Below are 14,599 nucleotides of genomic sequence, written 5' to 3'. Positions count from 1 at the left end.
AGGGGTCGGGCTCTTGTAGGTCTTCTGCCATTGGTGCGAGCCCGGACGTGACATCACAGGGGCCGGAGCCGGCAAGAGGACCAGGTGGAATCTGCCGTGAATGGTCTGCAGGCAAGGGAGAAAAAGAGTCAGTGCACTCTGCCACATCCTGGTATGTCTCGGAACTGTCCTTACTCAAGCCCTTTAGCTGCCTCCCATGCGCACGTGTGTGACAATATATATACACACAATATATAGACACAGGAGGAACGTGTAACATAAAACAAATACTTTTTATTTTTTTCGTCTGTGGGCTACGCCTTCCCTGTACCTACAGACACAACAAAGTCCCAAGCACAAGCACACCACTAATATACCGCTCTTCCTTGGCACCGCCACTCCTCCCAAGCAACCTTGTCCTCCTTCACCCTTACTCTGGCCGCTGAGTGGTGGTCGCTGACTCCTTTGATAGTTCACCCGGAAGAGCTCCAAGTGTTTGATCACCGAGTTCCGGCTGCATTTCCGGGTAAGGCGAAACCAGTGCCCAAAAGGGGCCAGCCGCTCCTGCTGCAGCACCCCCTGGTGGCGCCTGCTGAACCCCACAGAGCGGTGCAGAACTCCAAGCCCCATGAAACTCTGGGGGAGTCCGAGGCACCGCTGCAATCCAGGGAGGCTGCCATCTAGCGTCCAGAGGGAGATACTGGGCTACCCACCCTTGTCCCCCTGACAGATGTGGTGAAGGGGCGTCCCGGCCATCAGTCACAATATATACCCCATGTAGCTTGTAGTGGTGGACAAGAAAAAATTGTAATATTATCTTTGTAAATAAAGGGCATCTTGGATAGTCAAATTCAACAGTGCCAGGCAGGTGACTAATTCCGGACAGTGACAAATTATATGGAAAAACATCCATGGAAAAAAAGGAAAAAGCAATCTTGCACAACTAGTGTTACTTAATCTGCATATCCGATACCCGTTCATATGCTCAAAAATTGCAAAATGTGTGCGTATTTTGCTAAAATGTTATTAACGGTTACCTCCTAGTAAGGCGACATTCATAGTAAAGAGGTAAAGATATCCTTCCCACAATGCTGTGTGTTTGACTTGAAGACCTGCCTTTCTCATTCATTGGTCGAGAGCCCTGTCTTTCATTCAGGTGCATAGTATTGTGGGAGAGGCATTGTTCCTCTTTACTTTTCATAAAACGTATAAAATTATCTCCATTTTTATAACTGACAACAAGCCCACAAAGAGGCGGATCCATGAATCGTAAACTCGCAAATTAAAAGGGCTGACTGTCTTTTAATTTGCATGAACAATAATGTAAGTACAAAATGTTCAGAAAGCAGACACAGCCGGCTTTGGGGTGATCCAGGACTTTTATGTTGGTCCCCCATCTCATCACACGCCGTTGTCTTCAATGAATCACTGAGGTGGGATGTCATCTTCTCTGTAAGTCGGACAAAACCTAAACCAACCTGTCAAATTCAGCTTTGGTGTGATCACGCGGTTTTGATGTTGTGTCCACTCACTCTGTTTCTCGATGGAACTTCTAAAATGCATTAAAGTCTTGATTTTAAGATGGTTTAGCTTTATTATACAAGCAAAATTTTATGAACTTTGACTGAGCCGTTTTGAAATAATAAACAGTTTTTGGGTTGCTCCCCATTACAATGAAATAATTACAACACCACATAGCCTGCACTTTAAATTGGACAGCCTACATGCAAAATGTCACAAAAATCGGCTATTAAACAATTTATTTGTGTGACTGGTGAACAAACAAGCAGATGAAGAAACAAGGATGATGCGATGCAATGCGATCCGAGGGTTGAAATGACATCCCTAGTGTGCAAAACAGAGAAATAACATCAAACAAAGCTGAAAAGTTCAAAAGACAGACAACATGTTGCATGTCAAAGACAGGAGGCAGAGTAAATTTAAAAATATCTGCTGTCTCTTACCTTTAGCACCTTTCCTCTTTATCTTGTTTGAACCTGTCTTGACTGGCGTCCACTCTCTCCAGTGCGTTACCGTAAAGCCTCCTTCTCAGACTCTGTCCTTCTTTCTGAGGTGCCTCACTCGCCTCCTGCCTGCTTTTATATGTCCTGCCTTTGAAGGCGACTCTCAGCGTGCCTCCTACGCCTTCACTCCTCCTGGTGTGTCTCAAACTCGCCTTTCCTCTTCTGTGGTGTTACCAAAGCCAATCTGACCAATCGCACCAAAGCCAAACTGACCAATCAGAATGCCTGTAGGAACTGGACACACACTCTCATAGACCGTAGTGTTTTATTATATAGTAGATTTATACAGATTAGAATGGTTTTGGATTAAACAGACCATTCAGCACAACATGTCTCATCAATCCTATTAATCTAAAATAGAGATATTCACTTCCAAGATAGGTACAAAAGGAACTATATAATAGATGGATAAATAAGGCAGTATATGTTAGATAGATGAAGCAGTGTATAATAGAAAGATACAAATGGCAATATGCAATTGACAGACAGCTAAGGACACCACAATACATGAGATAGGAAATACACTGTATAATAGATAGCTGAAGAAGGCACTATATTATTAATAGACAGCTATGGGAAAATATATAATAGATAAATAGGAAAGGCACTATAAAGTACAATAGAAAGACAGGTAAGGACAGCAATATTGAATAAATAGGAAAGGTGCTATATAATTGATAGACGGCTAAGGAGACCAATATATAATAGATATATAGGAAAAACACTAGATGATAGATAGACAGATAGATATGAAATGCATTATAGAATTGATAGAAAGATAAGGACAATAGTATATAATATGTAGGAAAGGCACTATATGACAGATTGATAGATAAATAAGGCACTATATAATAGGTAGATCATGTTACACACGTGTGAGTAGGAAGGAGCTGTATGGACCAAGGGAAGGTAACGCCATGCCAGGCCAGTGGGTGGCGGGGTGCACTAAACCTTCTTCTGTTGCCCCTGTAGTCCAAATACGGGAAAACCTACCTGATTCACCCTTGATGACATCACTTCCGGTTCTGGCGCTATGAAAAACATCACTTCCGGGTTGACGCCCTAAAGAACGTCACTTCCGGTTCTGGTCTTTAAAGCCGTCATATTTTCTCTAAGCTATGCACATCAGTACCATTTACATACCCTTTGGCAGCCAGGGATATTTTATGGGTGGCTGCCCGAAACCTTTTTTTGAGTGTGTTGAGTCTGTTTATTTCACAATTGAAAAATACTAAAGGCACTTTACAATTTACAGACAGATAAGCACAGCATAATAGATAGATAGATAGATAGATAGATAGATAGATAGATAGATAGATAGATAGATAGATAGATATGAAAGTCACTATATGATAGATACAGTGGTGTGAAAAACTATTTGCCCCCTTCCTGATTTCTTATTCTTTTGCATGTTTGTCACACAAAATGTTTCTGATCATCAAACACATTTAATCATTAGTCAAATATAACACAAGTAAACACAAAATGCAGTTTTTAAATGATGGTTTTTATTATTTAGGGAGAAAAAATCCAAACCTACATGGCCCTGTGTGAAAAAGTAATTGCCCCCTGAACCTAATAACTGGTTGGGCCACCCTTAGCAGCAATAACTGCAATCAAGCGTTTGCGATAACTTGCAATGAGTCTTTTACAGCGCTCTGGAGGAATTTTGGCCCACTCATCTTTGCAGAATTGTTGTAATTCAGCTTTATTTGAGGGTTTTCTAGCATGAACGCCTTTTAAGGTCATGCCATAGCATCTCAATTGGATTCAGGTCAGGACTTTGACTAGGCCACTCCAAAGTCTTCATTTTGTTTTTCTTCAGCCATTCAGAGGTGGATTTGCTGGTGTGTTTTGGGTCATTGTCCTGTTGCAGCACCCAAGATCGCTTCAGCTTGAGTTGACGAACAGATGGCGGACATTCTCCTTCAGGATTTTTTGGTAGACAGTAGAATTCATGGTTCCATCTATCACAGCAAGCCTTCCAGGTCCTGAAGCAGCAAAACAACCCCAGACCATCACACTACCACCACCATATTTTACTGTTGGTATGATGTTCTTTTTCTGAAATGCTGTGTTCCTTTTGCGCCAGATGTAATGGGACATTTGCCTTCCAAAAGTTCAACTTTTGTCTCATCAGTCCACAAGGTATTTTCCCAAAAGTCTTGGCAATCATTGAGATGTTTCTTAGCAAAATTGAGACGAGCCCTAATGTTCTTTTTGCTTAACAGTGGTTTGCGTCTTGGAAATCTGCCATGCAGGCCGTTTTTGCCCAGTCTCTGTCTTATGGTGGAGTCGTGAACACTGACCTTAATTGAGGCAAGTGAGGCCTGCAGTTCTTTAGACGTTGTCCTGGGGTCTTTTGTGACCTCTCGGATGAGTCGTCTCTGCGCTCTTGGGGTAAATTTGGTCGGGAATTTGGTCCTGGGAAGGTTCACCACTGTTCCATGTTTTTGCCATTTGTGGATAATGGCTCTCACTGTGGTTCGCTGGAGTCCCAAAGCTTTAGAAATGGCTTTATAACCTTTACCAGACTGATAGATCTCAATTACTTCTGTTCTCATTTGTTCCTGAATTTCTTTGGATCTTGGCATGATGTCTAGCTTTTGAGGTGCTTTTGGTCTACTTCTCTGTGTCAGGCAGCTCCTATTTAAGTGATTTCTTGATTGAAACAGGTGTGGCAGTAATCAGGCCTGGGGGTGGCTACGGAAATTGAACTCAGGTGTGATACACCACAGTTAGGTTATTTTTTAACAAGGGGCAATTACTTTTCACACAGGGCCATGTAGGTTTGGATTTTTTTTCTCCCTAAATAATAAAAACCATCATTTAAAAACTGCATTTTGTGTTTACTTGTGTTATATTTGACTAATGGTTAAATGTGTTTGATGATCAGAAACATTTTGTGTGACAAACATGCAAAAGAATAAGAAATCACGAAGGGGGCAAATAGTTTTTCACACCACTGTAGATAGATAGATAGATAGATAGATAGATATGAAAGTCACTATATGATAGATAGATAGATAGATAGATAGATAGATATGAAAGTCACTATATGATAGATAGATAGATAAATAGAGTAGAGATGAAAGGCACTATATGATAGATAGATAGATAGATAGATAGATACAAACTGCACTATATAATTAGTAGACAGCTTAGTAGAACAATATGCAATAGATCGGAAAGGCACTATATGATAAATAGAAAAGATAATATATAATCAATAGATGGCTAAGGAGAATACTATATAACAGATATGAAAGGCACTATATAATTGAAAACCCACTTAGGAGTGCAATATATAATAGAAAGGAAAAGCACTATGTAATAGATGGATAGATATGAAAGGCACTATATAATTGAAAGACAAGTAAGGACAGCAATATATAATACATTTAAGTTGGAAAGGCACTATATGATAGATAAATAGACAAAAAATACAGAGAATTGCTCAGAATAATATGAACCTAGGAAAACGTGTTCTAAAAGCCAGACTGAACAGACATTTAGCCCTAAATGATAGTAAAATACGTCTCTCTAAATTTGACAGTGAAGTAATGTCAAGCTGTTGATGATGGCACCCCGTCTAATGAAAAACAAAAGTCAATAAACATCAGGGATTGACCTCTAATTAAGAAATTTAAAACAGCTGCCACAATGAGTCCCCAAGTGGGATCAAGGCAGACGGTTACTGATGCAGTGACAGGCGGATATGTTGGAGAAAGACTAGCCGACCATTTATACTTGGTTCTTAAATAGAAAGATAGGATAAGTACTGTATAATAGATAGATAGAGAGACGTGAAAGGCTCTATATAACAGACAAACACAGATGAATAAGAAAAGCACTATATTACAATTATTATTTATTATTTAGCAGATGCCTTTATCCACGGTGACTTACAAAGCAAGTTACAATACATATGAGGATGAACAGAATGTGCAACCATTTAAAACAACAGAGATCAAAATAATAAAGCAAACAAAAGGGAGTCATATGGCTACTACTACATAATGATACCTGCAGCTTCACTAAGACGGACTTTAATATCCCAAACTCTTTGTCCTTACAACAACCCTGTAGAAGAAACAACTAAAGGGTTCCAAAATAATTAATTAGGATTTTCCAAGGAACTGCTTATTGACTTTCACCGTCTCTGTTCGGTGAGTGGATGTCGAGATGGTGCACTTCTACAGGTACTTGGGGGGCTACATCGAAGACAGGTTACACTGGTCTTGTAGCAAAGAGGAACTAGAGACGATAGGACAGAGCAGCCTCTTCCTTCTTAGCAGTCTGCGTTCCTATAAGGTGGGAAGTGACATCTTTCACATCTTCTACAATTCTGTGATGGCCAGTGGGGTGTGCTTGGCTGGTGACATTACTTGAAGAGAGGCCTACCGAATCAAGGAGATAATTAAAATGGCAGGCTTTGTTATAGGACACACTCTGGACCCACTTGGAGATCATAGAGGAGGAATTAAAGCAAAACCGAGTGCCATTACGAACAATACAGCACATCCTCTCCATGACACACTAACACTGAGGACATTCAGATAACGAGTCACTCAGCAGAAGTGTGTCAAAAAACTCAGCTGGGGGATCTATCTATCTATCTATCTATCTATCTATCTATCTATCTATCTATCTATCTATCTATCTATCTATCTATCTATCTATCCATACAATACAATTTATCTTTGTATAGTAGCCCAAAATCACACAAGAAGTGCCTCAATGGGCTTTAACAGGCCCTGCCTCTTGACAGCCCCCCAGCCTTCACTCTATAAGATGACAAGAAAAAACTCCCAAAAAAACCCTTGTAGGGAAAAAATGGAAGAAACCTTGGGAAAGGCAGTTCAAAGAGAGACCCCTTTCCAGGTAGGTTGGGCGTGCAGTTGGTTTCAAAAGAATGGGGTCAATACAATACAATACACAGAACAAATCCTCAATACAGTATACAAATAAAAATTTTAGAAGTACGGAGCAGAATTTAACATTAGATGATATCACATAATATGATTTGGATGTGTTTTGAGTCCTGGAGACCTCATCCATCAAGCTGCCTCCCCCATTTGGCCATTCCACGGCTGAAACGTTGCTCGGCCAGCCAATCCGATGAGAGGACCCCTCTTTCCCATGATTCCTGTGGTCCTCCATCAGGGATCACTTTACCATAGGCAGGCAAACAACTTGCAGGTGGGCAGTGGCACCAAGTGGCACATTTCAGTACCGAGAACAGAAACAGAATAGGTGAGGGTTAGTATCCAGTTATAACTATCATGTTACTTATGTTTTAGTGCTAACGACTGACAACAGAGATGCAGTCCGTACAGTTAATCAGCAGCTCTAGTCAGGGTGTGCTAAACTGAACTAGTGAGTCTTCAGCTGAGATTTAAAACCCGAGACTGAAAGGGCATCTCTTATAGTAGCAGGCAGACCACTCCACAGTTTAGGGGCCCTGTAACTAAAAGCTCAACCTCCCACTGTTATTTTATTAATCCTTGGAATCCTAAGCAGACCGGCATCTTGAGATCTTAATGTGCTCAGGTTTGTAAGTCATGATAAGTTCAGACAAGTAAGCCGGACCTCGGCCATTTAAGTCTTTATATGTTAAAAAGAGGATTTTGAAATCTGCCCTAAATGTAACCAGTAGCCAGTGTAAAGATTTAAGAACTGGAGTTATGTGTTCGTATTTTCTTGTTCTTGTAATAATTCTTGCAGCAGCATTTTGGATTAACTGGAGGCTGAATAAAGAACAGTTTGAACATCCAGTGAACACCGCATTGCAGTAGTCAATCCTACTAGAGATAAATGCATGAATTAATTTCTCAAATCCTGTTTATTTAGAAAGCGCCTTTATTTTCCAACATCTTTAAGATGGAAGAAACATTGTAACTTTGCAATGTGCGCTTTAAATAACCTGCTAGAGTCAAAGATAACTCCAAGATTACGAGCTAATGTAGTAAAATTAAATGGGATTCCAACTGAGTTAAATGATGACAGAATTTTGTTGTGATCAGCGTCATTCCCTCCAACAATTAACATCTCTGTATTTAAAAACAAATAGTTGTCATCCATCCACTCCTTTAATTCACTAACACAATTAATTAAAGGCAAAACTTTATTTGATCTAAAAGAAAAGTATAACTGGGTGTCATCTGCATACGAGTGAAAATTAACGTGATTTTTCCTAATGAGAGATCCCACTGGAAGCCTGTAAAGTGAAAACAGTAAAGGTCCCAGTACTGAGCCCTGCGGGACACCATAATGAACTTCTATGTATAATGATGGAGTCCTGTCAGCACATTTCTGTACATATTGGAATCGATTTGATAAATAAGAACTAAACCAAGCGAGCACGGGGCCTGTAAGCCCAACATCATTTTCTAGCCTGTGCAGTAAAATAGAATGGTCAATGGTGTCAAACACTGCACTTAAGTCTAACAACATAATTACAGTGGAGTTTCCTTCATCAGAGGATATCAGAATGTCATTTACAACCCGTGTTAGTGCCGTTTCTGTACTATGACCAGTGCGGAAACCAGACTGGAATTTGTCAAATAAATTGTGATGCATAAGGTGTGACTGAAGCTGATTGACGAATACTTTTTCAAGTAGTTTCTATCTATCTATCTATCTATCTATCTATCTATCTATCTATCTATCATATAGTGCCTTTCATATCTATCTATCTATCTATCTATCTATCTATCTATCTATCTATCTATCTATCTATCTATCACATTTTCTTACTATCTATGAATTTAGCCAGCTATCTAGGCAGCATATAGTGACTTTCCTATCTGTCCATCTCTTTCCTAACATAGGAATGGTAAAACATTCTTTTTCAGCTTTCTTTCTTTCTTTCTTTCTTTCTTTCTTTCTAATGGTTTGATGATCTCATAGTATTAGTTGCAAAACAACAAGATGTGGATGATGGGCTGGTATCTGTGCTGGATGAGTTCCAAAAAGAATTCTCAGCTACAGTAAATTGGACCAAGAGCTCCACGGTACTATTGGGTAACTGGATGGGTCCTTTTCCTTCATTGCCATCTGGACTGAAATGGACAAGAGATGGAATTAAATACCTGGGATTACATCTAGGAGGCATAAGCAGTGACATTAAGAATTGGGAAGGAGTTGCAGAAAATGTCAGAAACTGATTACAACGTTGGAGATGACTACTTCCCCAACTGTCATATAGAGGACGGACGCTAATCATAAACAACCTTGTTGCATCTGTTCTATGGCACAGGTTGGCATGCCGGGAACCCCCACCTGACCTGATTACTGACGTGCAAAGTGAGTTGATTCGTTTTTTTTGGAATGGAAAGCATTGGCTGTGTCAAGGCATTTTGCACTTGGCCAGGAGTGCAGGAGGACAAGGACTGGTAGACATTTGTAGCAGAACAAAATTCCTTTCAGACTACAAACTCTGCAAAAACTGCTTTATGGTCATGTGGCTGTGTCCTGGAAGCCACTAGCATGTGCTCGCTCTCCTGCGCCAAGTTGGCAACCTGAAATTGGACCAAGCGCTTTTCTTAATGGACAATGATTCCTTCCCCAATGGTAATGTTTCAGACTTTTACCCAAGTGTATTGAGAATCTGGCAACAGTTGGATTGTCGCATAGAGGAAAGATCTTTAAATTTATATTGGACTTTAGAGTTGCCAGTTGTCTCTAACATGGCAGTAGAGTCGACATCTCTGAAACAACTCCTGATCAGGGCTGGTATTGTACAAATAGAACATTTGATTCAACCACAGCTACTCAGTTGGCTGAGCGCAGAGAAGGTGGCTGCAGCTTTAGGTCTGAGCTCTGGGCGCACAGCAAAAAGATTTTTGCAGCAGATTTTTTTGAATATGCCTTCAACAGCTAAGGATTTATTGAAAGACTTTTTCAAAGCTACAGATTACCCAGAGCCTTTGTCTGCGTTTCCAAATTTGTTAATTAACGCCAAAGAGAACATGATGGAGGAAAACGGCAGGATACTGAGAAAAACGAAATGTCTTCCTTTTGACTCTGCAGCAGGGAAGGAGCTTTATAAAGTGTGTGTGTCAACGCTCGATACCAGTCCAACTATACAGATACCCGGATACACCCTGGAGGGATAAACTGCAAGGGGTGGAGGGTGTCGGCCCCATTTGGGGCGTTCTGTACAGTCCACCATTAAATAAGAGAACTGGCGATCTGCAATGGAGAATTGTTCACGGGATGGTGGCAGCTAATTAACTCCAACATCTCAGAGATGTGTCCTTTTTGCCAACAAAGAGAGACTGTTTTTCACTGTTTACTTTACTTCTTTTATCTGTACTTGGCAGTGTTTTTAATGTTTTGGGTGTTCATTTTAACAATCAGGTGTTTATATATGGTGTTGCTAATGTGAGAGCAAAAAAGACATTTTTTATTGGGCCAGGCTAAGCTTGCCATTTATATCACTAGGAAGGAAAAAATTAAGAGAGACAGGGAGTCTGACTTGGTGGGTTCCTTTAAGGCACAATTCAAAATAAGAATTTTCTTAGATTTTAAGTTTTATGGGATGACCTGCAATTTGCAAACATTTATAGAACGGTGGTGTGTAATGAATGCAATCTGTAAAATTGTTAATGAGGAGTGTGTTTTTGTTTTGTAAATTAATTCTTTTATTTTTTCTTTTTGTGTATTAATTATTATGAAATTACGGCAGAATACTTATTCATTGGTCACATAGGATGTTCTTTTTTTGATGGTTTGTTGATTTTTGTATTGATTGTTGAATGTGTTAATAAAAGGTATATTTAAAACTCAAAAAAAAACTTTCTTTCTTTCTTTCTTTCTTTCTTTCTTTCTTTCTTTCTATTTGTCTGCCTGTAGCCAGCACTGCCCTGTGAAAGCAATGACTCAGCCTCAAGACTGACATGCAGTAAAGGCAGCAAATCCACTTGCTTTGATGTTCTGATAAATATCGACAGTGGCATATAAATGACCTATTTGTCTGATGATGAACTTGGGGTGATGAGGTGGCACAGCGGTTAGTGCTACTGCCTTAGCATTCCAACATCTGTGTTCTGAATCCTATATGTGTATATATATATATATATATATACACTCATACATATATATATATATATATATATATATACATACATATATATATATACATATATATATATATATACATATATATATATATATATATATATATATATATATATATATATATATATATATATATATATATATATATATATATATATATATATATATATATACACAAACATACATATATATATATATATATATATATATATATATATATATATACACACAGTCATATGAAACAGTTTGGGAACCCCTCTTAATTCTGTGGACTTTTGATTCTCATTGGCTGAGCTTTCAATGTAGCAACAGCCTTTTGAAATACGACATGCCTTATAGACACAGTAGGATTTCAGCAGTGACATTAAGTTTATTGGATTAACAGAAAATATGCAATATACATGATAACAAAATTAGACAGAGATATGACATCAATACTTAGTTGAGCCTCCTTTTGCTCCTTTGAGCCTCTCGACGCTGTCCTCCTATAGCCTCTGATGAGTGTCTGGATTCTGATGGAGGTATTTCTGACTATTCTTCATACCAAATCTCTCCAGTTCAGTTCAATTTGATGGACAGCCTGCTTCAGATCATCCCGTAGATTTTCAATGATATTCAAGTCAAGGGACTGTAACGGCCATTCCAGAACATTGTACTTCTCCCTCTGCATGAATGCCTTTGTAGATTTCCAACTGTGTTTTGGGTCATCGTCTTGTTGGAATATCCAACCCCTGCGTAACTTCAACTTTGTGACTGATGCCTGAACATTATCCTGAAGAACTTGTTGCTATTGGGTTGAATTCATCCGACCCTCGACTTTAACAAGGCCCCAGTACGTGAACTAGCCACACAGCCCCACAGCATGATGGACCCTCCACCAAAGTTGACAGGAGGTAGCAGGTGTTTATCTTGGAATGCAGTGTTCTACTTCCGCCATGCAAAGTACTTTTTGTTCTGACCAAATAACTCCATTTTTGTCTCATCAGTCCAAAGCACTTTGTTCCAAAATGAATCTGGCTTGTCTAAATGAGCATTTGATACAACAAGCGACTCTGTTTGTGGTGTGAGTGCAGAAAGGGCTTCTTTCTCATCACCCTGCCATACAGATGTTCTTTGTGCAAATTGTGCTGAATTGTAGAATGATGTACAGATACACCATCTGCAGTGAGATGTTCTTGCAGGTCTTTGGAGGTGATCTGTGTGTTGTCTGTAGCCATTCTCACAATCCTGCTCATATGCCGCTCCTGTATTTTTCTTGGCCTGCCATACCTGCTGTGCTGGTTTAACATCAACTGTGCCTGTGGCCTTCCATTTCCTGATTCCATTCCTTACAGTTGAAGCTGACAGTTTAAACCTCTGAGATGACTTTTTGTAGCCTTCACTAAACCAGGAGACTCAACAATCTTTGTTTTCAGATCTTTGGAGAGTTGCTTTGAGGATCCCATGCTGTCTGTCGCTCTTCAGAGGAGAGTCAAAGGGTAGGAAGCACAACTTGCAATGGACCACCTTAAATACCTTTGACCACTCATGATTGGACACTCCTGTCTATGAAGTTCAAGGCTTGACGAGCTCATCCAACCAATTTGGTGTTGTAAGTAATCAGCATTGAGCAGTGACAGGCATTCAAATCAGCAAAATGACAAGGGGACCCACATTTGTGCACAGCCAGTTTTTCACATTTGATTTAATTTCATACAACTAAATACTGCATCACTAAAAATCTTTGCTTGGAAAACACCCCAGTGCTCAGATGTTCCTAGGAAATGAAAGACAGACCACTGTTAGCTTATTGTTGAAAGGAGAGTCAATTATTATGCAGGCTGAGAGGGGGTCCCAAACTTTTTGATATGACTGTATATATATATATATATGCAAACAAAACTAGCAAATATATTTTGTGTGTACAATTGACTCAGATTGTGAGGGTCCAAATAAATGAGATTTATTGAGTGGGCTGGCTGTAAATAAGCCTGGCTGTGTTCAGTCACATGATAGCTCTAATTATCTCTTCGACTGGATTGATTTAACAAGGGGGCAATTATTTTTTCATTTAATTGTCAGTTGGTGTTGGATCTATCTATCTATCTATCTATCTATCTATCTATCTATCTATCTATCTATCTATCTATCTATCTATCGTGCCTTTAGTTTCTGTTATATAGTGCCTTTACTCAGTCAGTTTATCTATCTATCTATCTATCTATCTATTTCGTTAATTTCTTGTTTGCACTCTGTCTCATCGATCAAACATCTAAATCACTTGCTGGTTGTTCTCCTTGTTCTTGCTGTTCAGCCCAGTGGTTGTTCCGTATGCTGCTCCTCCGGCTCCAGTCCCAGCTCCAGCTCGGTGTATTAGCTGACTGGTGTGTTTTTCTTTTTATTTCTCATGTTCTGATGACGTGCCGACGTGGAGATTGCTTGTTCGTATTGATTAGCTTTTCTGTAAAATGGATTAATCAGTTGTTTGTTTCATTGATTGATTTGGTCTCCTTGGTGGACGTTCATTAAGACAGAACTGCTGACAAGGACTGTGGACGCCACTAAATCAATAACAGCCCAAGCTCTTGGGGCAATCACGGCAAAACTGTATTCATTTGTGGAGGTTGGGAACCCTGAATGAAAAAATCGCTGACTGTGCTTTACATGAGTGCAATTTGTGCCTTAATGTTGAAAAACACACTGATTTCCTCTATAATTACTGATTAAATAATTAGAGCATTATGTTACCATTTATTGTGTCACATTTACTCAGTACTTGTTCCTACTGTCCCCTGTGGGTGTTTGCTTTTCATTCTAACTGAACCCTTTACCCAAACCAGCTTTTTTAACTCCAGTTATCACAATTTCAATGTACAACAGTGGCTTCCATCTTTGTGTCTCACATGTGCCGGCATCTGAAGTTGGTGTCCCACAGGGAAACCATTGCTTTATGCCAGTGGTTCTCAAAATTTAGTCCTGAGGAGATGTCCATCCATCCATCCATTATCCAACTCGCTATATCCTAACTACAGGATCATGGGGGTCTGCTGGAGCCAATCCCAGCCAACACAGGGTGCAAGGAAGTAAGAAATTCCAGGCAGGGTGCCAGCCCACTGCAGGGCACACACACACACACACACTAGGGACAATTTAGGATCGCCAATGCACCTAACCTGCATGTCTTTGGATTGTGAGAGGAAACCCACGCAGACTCGGGGAGAACATGGAAACTCCACGCAGGGAGGACCTGGGAAGCGAACCCAGGTCCCGTAACTGTGAGGTGGCAGTGCTACCCACTGTACCACCGTGCCAACCCCTGGGGAGATGTGCCCAGCCAAAGAAAAAAAAAATAGAAAAAAAAAAGCAGTTTTAAAACCTGGCCTATGCTGATTTCTATGCAATTTACCTTTCATAATCCCAATCACCTTGTAAATATGCATATGTAAGCGCCTCAAATGCCATCCTGAAAACATCCATATAAAGAACATGCTAATCAGCCTCATACATATGCAATACCTATGCTGCAGAACCTC

At 39.8% G+C, this 14,599-nt stretch overlaps 1 protein-coding gene across 1 annotated transcript in view; it reads left to right on the top strand.

Annotated features, from left to right (window-relative positions):
* pde11a (phosphodiesterase 11a) overlaps positions 1–14,599 on the top strand; it is a 401,879-nt gene that overhangs the window by 22,669 nt on the left and 364,611 nt on the right. The window lies entirely within an intron of this gene.

The sequence above is a fragment of the Polypterus senegalus genome, chromosome 6 (genome assembly GCF_016835505.1).
Source record: "Polypterus senegalus isolate Bchr_013 chromosome 6, ASM1683550v1, whole genome shotgun sequence".
Lineage (NCBI taxonomy): Eukaryota > Metazoa > Chordata > Cladistia > Polypteriformes > Polypteridae > Polypterus > Polypterus senegalus.
This window is presented reverse-complemented; position numbering and strand designations above follow the sequence as displayed.